The following is a 17,653-nucleotide window of genomic DNA, read 5'->3' as shown; positions in this document are numbered from 1 at the left end:
AGTTTCATGTAAAACCCTTCTGGCTCAGCCAATATACAGCTACAGAACCAAGGGTGTTTATGTGGGAAAACAGGCCGCGATTATGTTTCAATTTAAGACTTAAGTTCAAATGGACACATCTGTAGTATCACTGTAAGAGATTTGGCCACTAGGGGCGCTATTGACAACGTTATAATGGGCGTCCCAATTTTGAAAATGCAGTTTACTGTAAATATACTTACATGGTACAGAGTACATGCAGATGTCCACGCATATGTAAACTTATATTAAAAATCCATTATTCTATTTTGTTTTTCAAAAACTTAAATACGTCCCTAAAAAAGATAAGCAGCTTCCCAACCGTTAAAACAGTTCATCATTTCACATGAGACATTTTGTTCTGACTTTTTGTTCATGGTTTGAAGTGGAACAATATCTTGAAATTTTGACAGCAGTAGTAGGCTGGCTTGCAGGATAAACCATGAACACACAATCCCGGTGAGATTTCACTTTTGCGCTTCAATAAAATAATTACTTGGGATTTTGTTTCACTTAATTTATTGTGTACATTTACAGATGCCGGGAAGTAAATGACAAAAATTTGCTGAACTGCCTTTTCAGGCTACAGTCCTTCCATCTAACCGTGACTGTAGATTTCATTATAAGAAGTGAAGCTGAACGATGCTGAAGTCAAGATACATATGGAAATGCTACATCATGTTTGAAATTCCTTGCTTGTTTCCTTACTGATTCTTAATACATCAAGATTCTCTATATTCAAATAAAGCAGTCACAGCTTTATTAGATACCCTTGTAAAATCTATGTAGATGAATACATGACAGTCTGCACTTCTGATCCCAGTAATCCTCAGTTTTTGTTATGTTGTCACAGAAGTCTTAATTAAATTGAATATTTGAGCACTGAGGTCAATACTGCAGTCGCACTGGTCTCTAATATCCTGCTTGAGAACTAAAGGTATGTATTTTACTTTTTTATTTTTTTTACATTTTTTCTGGGGCTCAAGCAAACATAACTTTAATATATATATATATATATATATATTATTTGCCTTTTTTCATGCTGTAGTGATTTATTGTGTGCTTTCTCTGCACGATGTAGCATTTCACTCTGCATGTGACCCCAGCGACAGTTAGATTAGCGGGGGTCGTCCTCATCCTCTCTGGAGCAATTTTTTTAAAATGTAAAACATTTACAGCGCAGAATGAAGAAACTGTTAACGAGGGTTTTCGCTGTCCTCATTGTTTGGCCTTGCGATTTTTGGCTCCTTTGTTTATACAGACACCCTCTGGTAATTGAGGTCAAAATGTCTTCGCGACAGTTGACACTGCGCAGTATGTTGACTTGGTGTTGATATTTCTTTCTCTCACAAGTCATGACCAGGTGCCGTAGCCTTTCAGAAGGTGAACATAATCTGCAAGTTTTTTTTTTCTTTTTCCTCGTGCCCCGCTCCTGCCCAGACATTCCCATGTTAATTATATCTATTTATTACATAAAGTGGCTGGTGAAAATTGGATGAACATCTAACCAAAGTCAAAAACTTTCTGAGATATTTTCAATGACAAGAAGAAGAAGTGACAGTTTTAGTGCTATCCCAATTACCTACCTATTAAACCAGCCTTAGAGACGACAGTAAAGACACGACTGTATACAGACATGTAACATCTGAAGATATTTAGAACGGGATGATCAAACAAATTGTCAATACATTAATTTGTGTATAATATTTGTGCGATTCCTTGCATCTCTCATTTGGCAGGATCTCCTTGCAGATCCCATAAGACTCCTTTGGCGGGCGTCCCATCAGAACTCGTCTCTTGAATGAGAGACGGCTCGATGGTGCTCAGATGGAGAGAGTAGTGTCAGAGGAACGGCATGTGACTAATCAGGACTGGGCTCAGCTCCCTGCCTCCCAAACCATATTCTGCTGATTCAAAAGGCCACCGAGACTCCATGGTAATGGAACGGCATGATGGGAGTCAGAGAAAGTCAAGAAACGTTGGGGCTGATATTGCTTTGGTTGACGTCCAACGCAATATGTGATGATATATCAGCAGAGTCGTTGAAAGGCATTATGGGATTCATTATATGATGCAGATAAACAACTGACTGATCCACCCTGGAGTCAAAATTCAGCGACAAACCAAGTTATGGATCAAACGCACGGGTTACTCATATCTAACCAGCGGTCTGTGTTGCTGCTGTTTGTGCCTTCTGCCATATGCTACTCATCTCCCTGTGTCTATCTTTTTCTCACTCCCCCTTTTTATCTCCTCCTTTTCTCTCTCTCTGGTCATCCACTGCCTTGCTCCATGCCTCCACACACATAAAATGGAGGGCAACAGTGAGGTTCCAATTCAGAACTCATTTGTGGTGCTGCCGGCCCCCTACCCGCTCAGCAGTTGCCGAGGGGACCCAGGGGAGCCCTATCACAGCTCTATATGCAAATGTCCTTGCACCTGGGCAACAGCGTGGGCATGCTGGGACTGGGAGCTTATTTATGCAAATCTCAGGGAGACAGTCACAGCACAACACAGAGCCGGCCACAGACACTGCCGGCCATATCTCGCCGCCAGCAAAACAACTAGTTTGGAAAATGCGGAAAACATGAAAGACGTGGACTGAGTGGCAAGGGGGAGAGTGGAGTGAAAGAGTCAAGGAGATTAGGACATGTCGAGCTTATGGTAAAATATATGGACGTGACAGACGTATGAACACTATGTAAGGATTCGTTTTTTTCCTGCAGTAAAGTGACCAACATTGATTAAATGTCTAAAAGTGACTCTACGGGTATGTGCAATTTAACAATTAGTGAGCGACCCAGTCCGTGATGAAATGCTCGGGTTTTACTCAATATTAGTTTTTCGGCCCACGGAAGCACGCGCATGCATATGCGCACGCAAAGCTGTTTGTTTACCGTCACAACACCACCGACAAGATGCAATAACGCTGAATGTGTTAAAGCGCTCCGCGGCGAAAGCAGAACAAAACCAATCTTTGTGTCTCAGCTGGCCCTGCCTCCCGACTGGGCTGCACCACTGTGCGAGACATCACACAGGAAAACGCAGCCTCTCCGCATGCAACGGGCTGCATTAATGTGCAAATGTATGCAAGAAATTTTCAGAAAAGCCAAAATTACTGAGCCAAATGAGGTAGCTGCGCTCAAATTGTTGGGATTATGAATAATTACCACACGTTTTCTGGAACTTTCCTCAATTTCCTGTGAAACAATGACTTCAGTGGCTTAATTGAGGAAAATCCAAACGTGGTGTGAAGTTATTGTGTTTCGATGGCTGGAGGTTGGTGCTATATGCTGAAACAGTGGACATGGAAGGTATTGATACTAGCCATCATCCTGCTCCAAATTCATGGAATATCTATTTCTGAGCTGCCAGCTTTAAAGAAAACCCTTATAATTACACTCAAATCACAGTCAGCGGAGATGCTTATACATCGTGGCCAAGGTGACAACATCATTTAACAATACCAACTATGTTGTAAATTATATAGAGAGAATGGTCAGTTTTCTCTCTCGGAAGAGGAGGAGGTAGTTTGCCAATGTTAACAACTTTTAATCATACAATCAGGAATTACCAGGTTTTGTTTTGGTTCCTAATTTTAAGGGTGGCACCAAGTGTTAAGCTTTTCAGGAAATCCCCCCAAACAGTAGTTTGGCACTTTGTCAATTATTATTATTATTATCATTTTTTATGTCTGCATGTAAATGTTGGTATCTTTGGCTAACCTGAGATGAAAATTGTATGAGAACATTTAATGTTTAGTAATTCTAAAAAAAGTTCTGTATTTGCTTTTACATGAGATATGGAGTAATTGACGGTTCAAATTAAAACCAATTGTAAATTTATAGTCTTCTGAATTACTGCCCCCTAGTGGACTGGAGTGGAGCATGTTGCATAGTCGAAATGGTGTGCTTTTTTATACAGTATGTCAGCAGTGGTGGAAACTGATAACCTGAGGGAACCTCTTAGTTCCTTGAAGAAAATTTCAGGGGCTAAAAGTTCTTTGGTTTGAAATGTGGCTATAGCAATTAAACCAGTCGTTGACATGTTGCGTGAGGTGGTCATGGACGAAGGACTCTCATTGCAGTGTAATTCTCTGCGAGAATATTCCACCAGCCTCAGGGCTGACTGGCAGCTTTGATGCTCTGATCACCAGGACGCTGCCTCTCACCTTCTGGTTCAAGAGCCTGGGAGAAGTAAAAAAGACAAGAAACGAGGTGGTTAAGAGTGATGGCTTCAGACTCTTTGTGGTTTGATTGAGAGCAGCAACAAACTCGGATATGACGTAAGGAGCTTTAAAAAAAATGTAGATCAGTCCATCATGAATAGCAGATGAAAGAAGTCTTTGGTGATGTGGACCAAGAAAGAGAAATGTCAGAGAGGAAAATGACATAAAGGAGGAGGTAGAAAATGGAGGGGAGGGGATGAAGGAGGGAGAGGACTGTTGTTGTTATTGTGTTTGATGTAGTGCTTGACAAGAGAGAGAGTTTAGAAATCCTTGTGTAGTATGAGGCAGAGGAAGAGAGGGTTCATTTAAATGCATGCTCACTCAGGGCCCATACAGAGTGGGTGTCTGCTGAGAATTCATCATGGCCTCACTGATAAAGCCTCAGCCTCTTAGCGAGGGGAGAAGAGAGACAGATCACTCTCTTGAGGTGAGATTGCCTCGTGGATGGACACTTGTTATGTAGAAATACACAACACTGACGGATATTACCATGGCACTTTTGGACTGGGTTGACATCCCTCCATCCTCCATCCATACCTACATCCATCTCCGCCATTTCCCCTGGTTGAACATGAAGTGTTCTCCGGGGACCATAAGATGCAGACTGCTTCAGCTGCTTCACAATAATTACGATGAATGTTTCCCTCCGCAACATTTTAACACAAATATATAATTCCAACTTTAATTTTGAGATATAAGGTTGCATAATTCAAACCTACATTCGTTATTTGCTTCCAGCAGAAGAAGCCATACAAAACAAAATCACTGACAAACTTTATTGTTTCACTGTAAAGCTGATACTGGTTAAGGCTGAGTGAAGACATTGTGGCATTAAGTCTGGTTTCATGTTTCTAATCACTGGAAGAATGTAACCCTGAGTTTCATTTATTTCAGAAGTCAGATCTGGGAATAACATCACACCAGAGTTCCCCGAGTTCCAGTTCCATCAAGTCAGAAAACCAAGACGGATGCCCCGATAAAAAACTTTGTTGAATACAGCAGGGTTTTCTCTCTGTCCATGTCAATGTTAGAAATAGTAGTTTGTAATGATGCATTATACAGAATTTCCAGTATAGTCCTCAGACAGACGTTGGACAGTATTGCTGCATGTGTGACAGGTTTAATTGGACAAATGCTACCTTTAAATGGAAATTGTGACCTTGTGTTTTTGGCATGTGAAGTTAAGAACACAGGTCGTGTACACAAAATGCTTGGTGTTAAAGTAGTTTAAACCGGTGCTCAGCAACTGGTGGTGTCCAGAAGCCTCTAATGCACACCAGCAGTGAGAGATTGACATGCTGCAACATATTTTCAATGGAAGATGGCGATATGAAGTGACAGGCTGATTTAGGAGACTTGTTGCTGCGTGTCGACATGAGGCTTGAACTGATTTCAACATTTTTTGTTGACGCAGTGACCTCTCCAACGCTTCCAATCATTTGGCAGAGTTGTAGCACTTGCAGTGTAAAATGAGGCTAACAATTTAGCATGTAGCATGTAGAAAATGAGACGGCACAATGAAAAGATGATAATACCAGGAATATCAATATACCTAAATGGTTGCTCCTATGGGATCTCCATTGGGGTTCACCCCATTTGAAGGCACCAACAAATAAAGTGCAAAACAGTGCAGTAGTAAAGATTTCACCTTGTTAAAGTCAAAAGTTTTGGTTGGCAAGGTTCTCAGAAACCTTGAGTTGAGGTGAGCCCATTCCAATTGTCTTACTAGTAACTTTGAATTTCTGGCTTCCCAGTTCAAGGGAACATAACATTTGGCCAATACCCATTGCTTTTTACTTCTCTATTCCAACTTCAGAAATCTCTGGCTCTTTAACTCCAAATGCTCTGTTGGGTTCCACTGTTAGTCGCTATATCTGTCTATTTGCTGATGTGCTATTGGCAGAGCGTGCAGTAGACTTGTAGAGTTCTTTTGTTGAGAATTTGAAACAACTGATGTGAATGACGAGGACGTGATGCAGAAATGTTTGGTAGAGCTGGAGGATACTACAGACCATTAGCAAGAACCTTGACACTGTGTCTTACATTGTGTGCCAGCAGCTTTTGTGGGAAATCGTCTTGATTACCTCATTGCATAAAAAGAGGCTTCTTTATGGGACAAAACAGATGTTTTCTAGCTCAGCATGTAGAGCTTCTGGCAATATCACGAGCAAATTGGGAGGGGGGTGAAAAATGACAGTAAACAAAGCTGCCTCAACAGCTCAAGTGTTACTCTTGACAGTAATCATACTTCGATACTACACTTTACATGACGATTACAGCTGTATTAAAAACGCTACATGGGAATTCAAAAGGTATGCGACTTTTCTTATTGCGCAGACTTTTGTACGTAACATACGTATATCAACGCATATACAGACACATGGTATTATCTGTGGTCACAGACTTAACTCAGGGAACATTCATGCTGGCCAACGTAATTTAATGACATCATTTAACTTTGAGGAGCAATTAGCACAGATCTGCACTCCCAGACAGGAGAACAATAGCTAGGTGGTAAGTGCTGAGTATGTGTTTGTCTTCCTGTGCACTACAGATTTTCATTTGCATGTTTCAAAAGGACTGTGCAGTAGCTCAGTTTTTTTCCTATATTTAAATGATCAACAATCATTTTTTTTCCTGATAGAATCCCTTCAACAAGATAACATACATGTGCATTAAATGTATTAAAGTAATTTATATTAAAATTAAGGTTATTGTATGAAGGACGTTCACTTTGATTTATTTGCTGGAATTACATTGGTGTTGGTTGCAACCATAGTCATTAATTTTCTTATTGTTTTGGATTTTCTGATGTATTTATTCATGGTGCGCACAATTCCTGGCAAAAAAAAAAGTGATATTTTTCTGTGCTAGTTTCAGTCTGGGAGTAAAATCCTTACTGGACTTAAGTACAAATGTGCCTGTGACAGTTGTTATATAACGCAGGTGCTGATGAGGTCATGTTTGAGCTGAATCAGCAAGCAGTGCGTTTTTTCTTTTTTCTTTTTTCATTGTTGTTGTTTGTTTGTTGCTCTTGCAATTAGCTTTTGAACCTCCATCATCATCATCACGTCCTTGGACAGCACTGTCCTACCTGCACGCATCTGCCTTTCTGGAGAATGCTTATCACAGTGAAATTTCATAACCGAAACAATTCCTTCCCTTGCTGCTTTTGCACTCTGCCTCTTTGTCACGCACATACAAAAATAAGTCTTAACTCATTTAAAGCCACCCTTCCATCTGCTTCCACTCCAAAGTCCTGAAAAGTTAGTGATTTTTACACTTTTTCTCATTACTAATGTGATAGACGGACAAACTTTTTTGGAGAGCAAGGGGTTTTGGGGCTGGCATGGCTGCAGTTGTGGTGGCGGTGGTGAAGTAGGCAGCAATTAGTGTGGTGCTAATGAACTCCCTCTCATTATCGGTGAATCAACAGGCCTGTGCTAATTACGGTTAGCAGGACGGACTCCTCTCTCCCACTGCGACGGGCTTCAAGGTCCCTCCGGAGCTGCAACACACCGGATGGTCTGCCAGCAGCCACAGGTGCAAAGCACTCACTGCCAATGTTAAAAACAGAACATTACACACACACGCACAAATGAAAGAGACCTGACAAACACACACATGCAGACACCGATATTCTGTCTTTCGTGTTGTGGTCATCTTGCACAGATGGCCCCACCGCACAGCCTTTTTATTCCCATATTTGTTAGACATTAAAGTGCTGTTAGCCCTTTAATACAAAACAGTAATCACACAAGAGATATGACTCTAATATTTGGCTGGTTCTGTAACAGTGACTCACCAGTACACTCACCTGGTGACCACTAATTATAATTTTGGCTATTGTTCCAATGGTAAATATTTTGTTCGCAGAGTTAAACCATTAAAACACGCAGTCCATGGATTAAATGCCTTTGTGCTATGTGAAAAGTTTTGCCACTAGTGAAGTGACGAAGCCACAGGGAAGTATTATCCAGCTTTGCAAACGTTCAGTGTAATAAACCTAATTGCTTTAGATATAACTTCATTGTTAAGATTCACTCTCATGACTCTCCTCTACCAGGCTCCCAGCAGAGGCAGACAGCAGCTTAAAAAAAAAGGAGGAAAGCCAGCTGTATGATACCTGCTCAGCTCCAAACAGACAAAACTGCCCTTTCAAACATATATCACACACCAGAATATTGGTGTTCTTGCTACTGGAAAACTAGCATCTAGAAAATGAGTAAAGGTGGAAGAACATGATAATAACCATATACCATGGAAATCATAGATGTTTTTGGCCATAAACAACTCTCCTACCAGTCCTTGAATTTGTCTTATGACTTTGGTGTGTGGCACAGAAGAGTGTGAGTTAACTTTTCGTTGGCATCTTGGTTTAAAAATGTTTTGTTCATTATCATCATCTGTTTGTATGTAACAAATTAGTACAAATTGTATGTCATCAAAATGGCAACTGCAAGGAATTGCACAACAGCACCTGCTCTAGTCACACATGGGTTCAATCGGACGTTGCATTGACTTTATAATAAGAAGGTGGCATTGAATATCCCAGTTCACCTGATTCAGACATTTGCTTTCTCACATACAGCTCTATGCAAAGTCTAGATAACTTTATAATATAAAAAACTTGTGCAAACAACTAAAGTTAGCTAACCACGCAAAATGTTTTTAGTAACTGATTGTAGATCTGCCAGGCCAGTTAGATTATTTGGATGGGTCTTATGCAGTGATGGACAGAAGATTAACTCTGGCTCTGATTGGCTATGCCAAGCTAAAAGTTAGCTATTTGCTAGGGGAATACAGTTCAATTTACATTTGGAGTTGATGGAGACCAAAACAGAGCCATAAAGAAAGCAGATATGACACATTTTGTTAGGTGGATCAAGTCCAAATCAGTGATAGTGTTGCAACATTTCTCCATAGTACACTGTACCTAAAATAATCATGCAAGTGATCTTATCTTAACCTAAACGTCTGCTGCAGCTGTAGAAGCATATTGTTTTCCAGTGCTGTTTCAACTACATTTCATGTAAGTGGACTTTAGATGTATAATCAAAAGAAAGTTAGTTTGATAATTAAGCAAATCTAGATTGTTTGCAATATGTCTTTGGTCCTGCTCAGACCTTCTTTTAACATTCTTCTTGAGTGATAGAATCACAAGTGGCCAGTTATGTTGGTTCACGTGAGCTATGTCTATCGACACATGCTTCTCAGACAAGTTCTAATCACAGTTTTACAGTAACCCTAACTCTACATGCGCCACTGCGGACACAGAGCTCATATTAAAACTAGAACCCTGGAAGAAACCATATGCAGAGTAGTATCGGTCTTGAGCTGCTGCAGCAGTGAAAGAAAAATCTCATATAACAAAGGTAAATAAAGACACATTATTTAGAAATTACGTAACCTGACTTCACATGGCTCCTTAGCCAACGTCAACATGCACACATCACTAATTAGCCACATGCTGATACGTTTTTATGACAGAATTACACGCAGCATACTCATATGGACTAATTTCATTCGGTTTTGTTTCTACTTTGGACTTATTTATTAGTTTTGTTAAGAACCGCAAGGGCAAAATATTAAAAGGCTCTCATTATTAATGAACAGGCAACGCTAATGGGGCTCTTCATCATTCATAATAGCATAGCAGGGGTGTTTTTTTTTTTTTTTTTAGTGAATGTGCGAGGCAAAACTCGGCTTATGCGGAGAACATCGGTTGAGTAGGTGGTCCGTCGGTGTGGCAAGGAAGCGTGTGTGCTCACGAGCATGTGGTCACAAGCATCTTGGACCACCTCCAAATTAGTGATCTAATCTCAAATGCATCTCGAGTGTGTTTACACCTGTTCACTGGCCATTTGCAGTCAGAACATTCAGGAAGCATGTTAGTATCAGGTCTGAACACAACCTATTGCACGGTTTTTAACTTCACCACAGAACGATGCGATTGGTCCGCTTGGAAGTCGCATGTTTCCGGTTTAGTATTTCTGGCTGCCTCTCCATCTCCACAATTTTCAAACTGATTGTTGTGGGTCAATAAAGATGGAACGCATCGAGGTTAACTGACTTTTGGAGATAAAAACATTTGTATGACTCATCTTCAGTGAAAATTCGGGGAAAGATTTAGTCGCCATTGTTTAAAGTGAAGCAGGATGTGGAAAGCGAAGCAGGAAGTTGAACCAAAAATGAACCCAACTGGCAAAAAAGACACAGTTTTTATACAGAAAGAGCCAGATTGACAAGTGCACGAGTGTAAATGGCTTGCACCTACATAGGCTACATGCGTAGGTCGCAGCACCGATGTCCCGCAGAGGTATAAACCCTTCATTAGAGTCTGAATTAATGTAGGCTCATAGAATGTTTTCATGACCTATTGACTGATAAAAAAAAAACTGTCAAAATACGACCCAAGATGTGCTAATCTGGCATTATCTTTTAAGCTGGATAGGTCCTGCATTGAGTTGTGTGTGTTTTAAGTGGCATAATACCACAATATCTGTCATCTGTCTTACAACAACCTTCCAACATTCCCTTGCATGGCAAACAAGTGTTTTAGAATAGACACAGCAAGATCCATTAATCAAATGCCACTTGTGCGCCAGCAGTAGCCCTCGCCTATCAAACACTTTAAACACTTATTGGAAAGCATGAGTTCTAACGGCATTGATAAAGGAACTAAAGGCTTTTCAGCGAGCCACTGAGGCGAACAAGCACCAAAAAGATTTTCGGTGTCAGCCCCACAGCATGAGCCATAAGAAGAGACCTGAGCATGTAGAATAGACCCCCACCAACGCCGCCGCCACCACCACCCTTTCCTTTTCTATCCATAACTTAAGCAGAGATCAGTGGCTAACACTCTTAATCCCAAGGGGGTGCTTTCTGAGCTGTAATTTAAAAATAGCGTTTTAATAACACACCACTGCTACAGTACATTAATCTCAGAATTAATTATCTACCCCACCCCCAGCCTATTTGCTTGAAAGGCTCTTTGCTGCATTTCTTGTGTTTTAGTTCTATTTATTCCACGAATGAGCGGATAAAGAGATGCATGTGGAGTGTCTTGTGTCGAGTGCAGTAATTATGCTGTTGCTAGTATATTACCAGTATGTATATGGAACCCGGCAAGCGAATTAGAGCTGCGGGGTGCCATCGGCGTAAATGGTCAGTAAGGTGGGACGCTGTTAAATGGCTCAGGGCTGGATCGTGCAACATAAACAATTCAATTAAAGAGTGCATTAAATGAAAAGAAGTGTGAGCGTAATCTGAAGATATTGTTGCAAACAGCTGCCATATGGAGAATAACTTCACGTTGGTTTACATTTTTATGCAAGAAAACGTTTTTAATCAAACGTCACTCCCAGCAACAGAAAGTGAATTCCAAAGAGAAATTAAAGAGCATAATGTGACTGGGAGCCAAGCCTAAAGGCACGGCAAATATTCAAAAACAATATTAAACTGCAATAAATAAAATATGAACCTTCTTTGGCAATATAGCATTCGGGCGTCATGGGACGTGGGCACTTAATGCAAGTTAATGAAACACAAGAATCATGTTTAAAGGCTTGGCAATCACTGAGCATTTGTCGAAAGGTGATGATGGTGTTGCTGAGCCCTCTGGCTGAAGTTGCAGGCTGACAAGAGATCAAGTTGAACACTGACAGTGATTATTAGTATATAAGCTGTGGATGTTAATAAAAAAAAAAGAAGAAAAAGAGGGGGTGTGGGGGGCTTCTTCTTGTTCTCTTTCTCCTCCGCTTCTTGTATCCCTGATTGACTGACTGACTGACCTCTATTGTCATAGCTCCGCAGCTGACAGTGATCTCCACACATACATCACTGTGTATGTTCTCGTCTGAATAGAGGCGACGCGCGCGAGCTCTGCATGAGGCAGGTGCCCCCGGGTCTGTGTATCACAGATAACCTTTACAAGGAGGTGCAGTTCACGCCTCCCGGCCCACGCACCTTCCCGCTATCACATCAAAGGATCTGGATGTGGTTAAATTCAGACGCTGGAGAGACAGTCGGGGCTTGGCATGCATGATTGATGTCGAGTTTGTAACATTAGGTATCATAAGGTGTAATATAGAAGATAGTGTGAAGTGTAAGATTGCGTTTGAGCGTGCTGAAGGAAATAGGAAAGTGTTTGACAGCGCTTGGTATTTTATGGTTTCCTGCTGGTCTTTTTCTGCTATGGATATCTGACCAGAGCCATAAAAACTAGGACCTGCTATTAATTTGTGTTACGCAATGTGGTAGCTCAGACTCCCACTGTATCTCTGTCTGCCTCACTTTTCATCTGGCTGTGTATTTCCCCTGCCTTAAAGAAACCCCTCACACACACACACACACACACACACACACACACACACACACACATGCACAGAATCCCTCGCAGACTTCAATGTTTCAATTAACGTTTGATTGAGTTATGAAATACGCAAGTCTTGGAAAGGAAACCATGAAAAAATGACACACATTTCTGTTGTTTGTGACATGACTCCACTCAGATTTCTGTGTCTCCTACATGACATCCTATTAATTTTGTTTATATCAAGGCAGGTGGTTGTCAGTAAAAGTCATTTCGTCAATCAATTTTTTTTTCGGACTGACTATTTTTCAAATGAAAAAATAAGTTGCTAATTTTGTCAGTGCTCTTTCTAGACACTGCAGGTTTAATTGCTAATTGTTAACTGGGAATGAATGCATTTGCATATTAATTAGTTAGCCCATTTGCATTTTTAATTTGCTGCCTTCAAAGGGGGTGAGATAAAAGGTCGCACAATTCTGAATAATTTAAATAATTTATGCTCCATTGGTGAAAAGAAGCTGAACAGAAGTGTTCTGCGGATATTAACCCCTGAGAGCTTTTACCGAATAAAGCACTCCAAAAATTGTTTTAACAAATCTAATTAAACGGAAAAAGGTCTGAACACACAACTACCCAGAGCACCAGGAGCTAGAGTGTGTCCTCGGGAACAAAAAAAAAAAAAAAAAAAACGCTCAGGAGAGAGTGATGGAGGGAGTATGGATGTGGAGGACGAGACTACCAGCTCTCTATCCGGATATGAAGGCCTCTCGTAGTCTTTTCATCATTCAGATTGATCAAATACCCCTACAGGAATGCTGATGGAGTCAGTGCTCGGTAATAGTAATTCTCTCTGAAGTTAAGCTGCTCTTTGCAGTGTGACATACTCCATAAGCAATCAAAGAGATGCATGTACTGTGGTGGATCCTTGAAAGTTAGCCGAGACTAATTCCAACCACAAGTTGTCATTTTAATGAATGGACACCACTAGCTCCGTTACATTCATCAGATCCTTAAACTACAAATGTACAGCGTTTGTAAGCATGCCTTGCCCGTTTTAACTTTAACCTTAACTTTATTCACCTCCTCGAACTCTCCAATGTCCATTAAAAAAAAAACGCCTTTTCCATTTTTGGGTGCAAGGAGCTGATATTTTCACTCCCTCGTCTCCAACCAGGTCCCGACTGCATTGTGAGACTGTCTCCTCTCCTTTGTCCCCGTGATCTTAATTACAGGCCCTGGGCCTTGAGCAGAGAAGCCCATTTAAAACAGAACACATCCAGCTTCCATTATGGGCTTGGCATTTGGTCTTTGTGCCCATGCTCTTAAATTACATGCTGCCAATCCTAGTGGGCACGGGCAAGATGAGGAGCGGAGGATGGGTGAGAGATGAGGTGAAAGGGGGATGAGAGAAAAGAGAGAGGGGGCTGAGAGTGTGAACGGAGGGGGCCACAGGCTGCACTTGTCGACGGAAAGCTCACCCCTCCCTCTCTTCTTCTGCCCTCTTTATCACCAGATAACTTATGTAAAGTAGCAGATGAAACCCATTCCCATTCACGTCGGCCTGATTGTCAGAATAAGCTTGCATTCCTTTGAAAAGTGATTGACCGCCTGAAAGGGTACAAATTAGGGGCCTGTTCGTCTTTTCTTCTCCGGTCGTGGGGTTTATTTGCGGCAGATTCACCCAGGCCCAAAATTAAGTGAACTCAGGCAGGGATGAATGGGAGAGCTCTGATTGAATAATTGATTTCCTTTGTGCGGCCTGTGTTTAAGAGGGATAACTAGACATCCTTTGGAGTGTAATGATTGTAATTACTGCGATGACTGGTCATGTCAAATATGACACAGGAAAGGACTGTTATTAACCTTTATTCTCCACATAGAAAAAAAAAAAACTAACCCAATATCCTCTTGTCTCTCCCGTCTGCATATGTGTTTCACCTCCGGTGGAGGCATAGCTGCTGTAGGTTGAATGCATGGATGAACTCATTCCCTGTCTTCCACTCCTGTCCCATGAAAGGTAGATGGGTAATTGACTGTGCAGTCAGAGTCACTGGTGTGTCAATGACTCACACGGCAAGTGAGCCTTGGGGTAACTCTCAGAGTACAATGCATTATGACTCCCGAATTTAAGTGTAAAAGATAGGAGTTATAGCCATGTTCATGATATCTGTCAGATTCCCATATGCCTTGACCTCTCAAGCAGTGCGGCCTGAAATGGGCTTTAATGCACTTGACGCATTTGAGGGCCTCAGTGAAACAGACATTCATCACACAGTGATCAGACACAGTCTGCTGAAGTTACTGGACATGTGGTCCATATGAATCACTGAGCTATTGTCTGGGTTAAATGGTGAGGTCTAAAGAGCCAGCTTTTTGCAGAAGTCTCTAAGCCAATCTAAGCTCTGATGCAAACACACCACTTTGTCCAGAGTTGCATACAGTAGCAGTCAGCATTAAATCTGATCATGGATGCCTTCTCTGTCCTTAAATATTAAGCATCTACATCTTGCAAATGTATGCAGGTAGCAGCCCACAATAAGATTCGCTTCCCGCCGTGTCCCTGGCATGTTTTCGGCAGATTACACTGGTTTTGTCTGAGCCTCTTGACTGAAAACAGCAGCTGGCTGTGGTATTAAACGAGCTTGATGAGAGCAGTGAGACTAAACTAAACAGTGTTCTTGGGCAAGACACTAAACCCTAAGTTAGTCCCAGTGGCAATGGCGAGCACCTTGCATGGCTGCTCCACCGATACTGCTGCGTGGTTGTGTGACTGAAGGGGTGAATGAAAAACACTGTAATGCACTTTGAATACCCTATGGTACAAATGTGTTGTTATAACAAAAAAAAAAAAAAAAAAAAGATTAATGCATCTTTAAATAAAATTTGTTTAATATAAAATGAAAACCCCACTTGGCATCAATGCCCATGACACATGCAGTGGCATGCATCAGTAATACTACCTAGCTCAGTTTCCTTTATAACTATGATGTTGCTCCTTTTTACTGAACAGCAGAGACACAATATTCCAGCAGTGGTGTCAATCTGAGACCAGTCCTGGAGCTGCTCCATGGATGGTGAATAATTGAACAACTGCAAGGCCATTTTGACAACCCCAATGGTGACTTTACTGGAATTTGTAGACCTTTTATGATTCACAGCTGTAAAGCCTACAGACAAATAAAAAGTCATTTGGATGGGAAATCTAAAACATTCTGGAGTCCATGAACTCAATCACTAATTCGGCGTCAGCGGACCAACTCCGGTTGTGAGTTCCAGTGTGGGCAGACAGCTTGTGTTCGTGGGTGAGGTTGATATCACAGTTAAAGGTGCAAATCTCACTGTGACTGTCGGCGGTTTAAATCGTTTTCATAATTGAATAAAGCCACATTTTAACAGTTCAGAGACTACTCCACCCACTCTTCAACCTAGACCCTTGCAGCTCCTGTCAAAACTTAGAGACACATTAAAGTCGCTTATTCCTAACCTGTCACCAGAAAACTCTGGCCCCGTTGCCCTCCGGCTGAACTCCTCTAGGCAGCGCTGCCAGCCTTTCCAGCTGCAGAGACAACGGGAAAAACTTCATTTGCAACTTCATTTGAAGCCTTTAATTAGGTACCACAAGCACTTGTGCAGTGGGGAGTGTGACCAGTGAGCACCAGACAGATGGCACCAGGGAAACTGTAATACATTTTCCACACGACCCAAGCGAGGCATGTCCTATTAATATTCAGCTAAAATAGTTCATATTAAAGAACAGGAAGTATTATTTCTAGGAGTTATACTCTAAGGATAGCAATGTCAGTTACTTTTTTTGGCTGGACAGTCCACCTTTTTTTTTTTTTTACAGTGTAGTTACATAAACAGCGATTATTGATGGCCGTGAAATTGAATTCAGACATTCGAGTTCCCCACAGGATGACCAGCTATCACTTTTGCGTTCCCCCGACTCTTCTTCTAGGCTATTTGTGCTGCTTAGCCAAGTCAGCCTGTCTTTTTCTTATCCACATTGGGTGTCTAAGTTTCATTTAAAATCGTGAAGGCACTTAATGGCATAAGCATCGCTGCGTTGTGACAAATTAAAGTTTTCAATTAGTTCTTTTTGCAGTGAGTTTTCAAAATCAATGGAGATTACTGTAAGAAATTGTCAGTACTGTAATCTGTTCTAACCAAAATATCTGAAACAATGTTTCAATGAACAAACAAAGCAATTATTAAATTTACATCTAACTTTTTATATTATAGCGCTTGAGCTCTTAAAGGTGAGATTTAATGAAAGAAAAGCCTACGCTTAAGAGAAAAACCTGAATCTGAAATGTAAATATAATCAATAGGGAACGCAAAAAAAAAAAAGGTTCTTTTTTTCCCTCTCCCATGAGTATATAAATGAAGACACAAATTTCGTCTGGAGTTGGTTGCGACTGTGCCATCCTGCTATTTGTGTTCCTTAATGACTTTCTAATTCCTCATCAGTGGGTAGCTAGCCTCCACAGCAGGCAGACAGAGAGCAGTGGCAGGGTGCCATCCAGGAACAGGTGCTCCTTCATGTTGTGCTTATGGTGTCCGTAGGCCTCAATTACATCCTTTAGGTTGCTTTTAAATTGGGATCATTTCAGTGCTCCACTCTGAGCTTAACTCTTTCTGCGTTCACATCAGAATGCCTGATTTCAGCTCCAGATACTGGCTCATTTGCCTGGCTGCTAACTTGGCTAGGATTGGTTTTAACTCTGCGGCAAATTTATCTGACTGCTGCAACAGCGAGCAGGAAATAAATGAGCCTGCTGCATTAAAAAGACTTTACTATATATATGTGTGTGTGTGTGTGTGTGTATGTGAGTATTGACCTTTAACATATTTTTCCTTTTACAAATGCGTAATTATTTTGAAAGGATTGTGGTGGTTAAAAGTTATTCTTAACTAGAGCATAGCACAGAATTACAAGTAGGTTATTAAATGTCTACAGGAAAAGGGTGAGACTGAATAAAGCAATACTTGTTGTGTGCATCGGTGTTTTGTGTGTTTGAGTGTACGTTTAACATTTACAAGAACTTTCATCAGGAAGTAAATGACAAACCATGGCAGCTGATTGACACCTG

This window comes from Mugil cephalus, chromosome 21 (genome assembly GCF_022458985.1).
Source record: "Mugil cephalus isolate CIBA_MC_2020 chromosome 21, CIBA_Mcephalus_1.1, whole genome shotgun sequence".
NCBI lineage: Eukaryota > Metazoa > Chordata > Actinopteri > Mugiliformes > Mugilidae > Mugil > Mugil cephalus.
The sequence above is the reverse complement of the archived record's forward strand: the minus strand, read 5'-3'. Positions refer to the sequence as shown.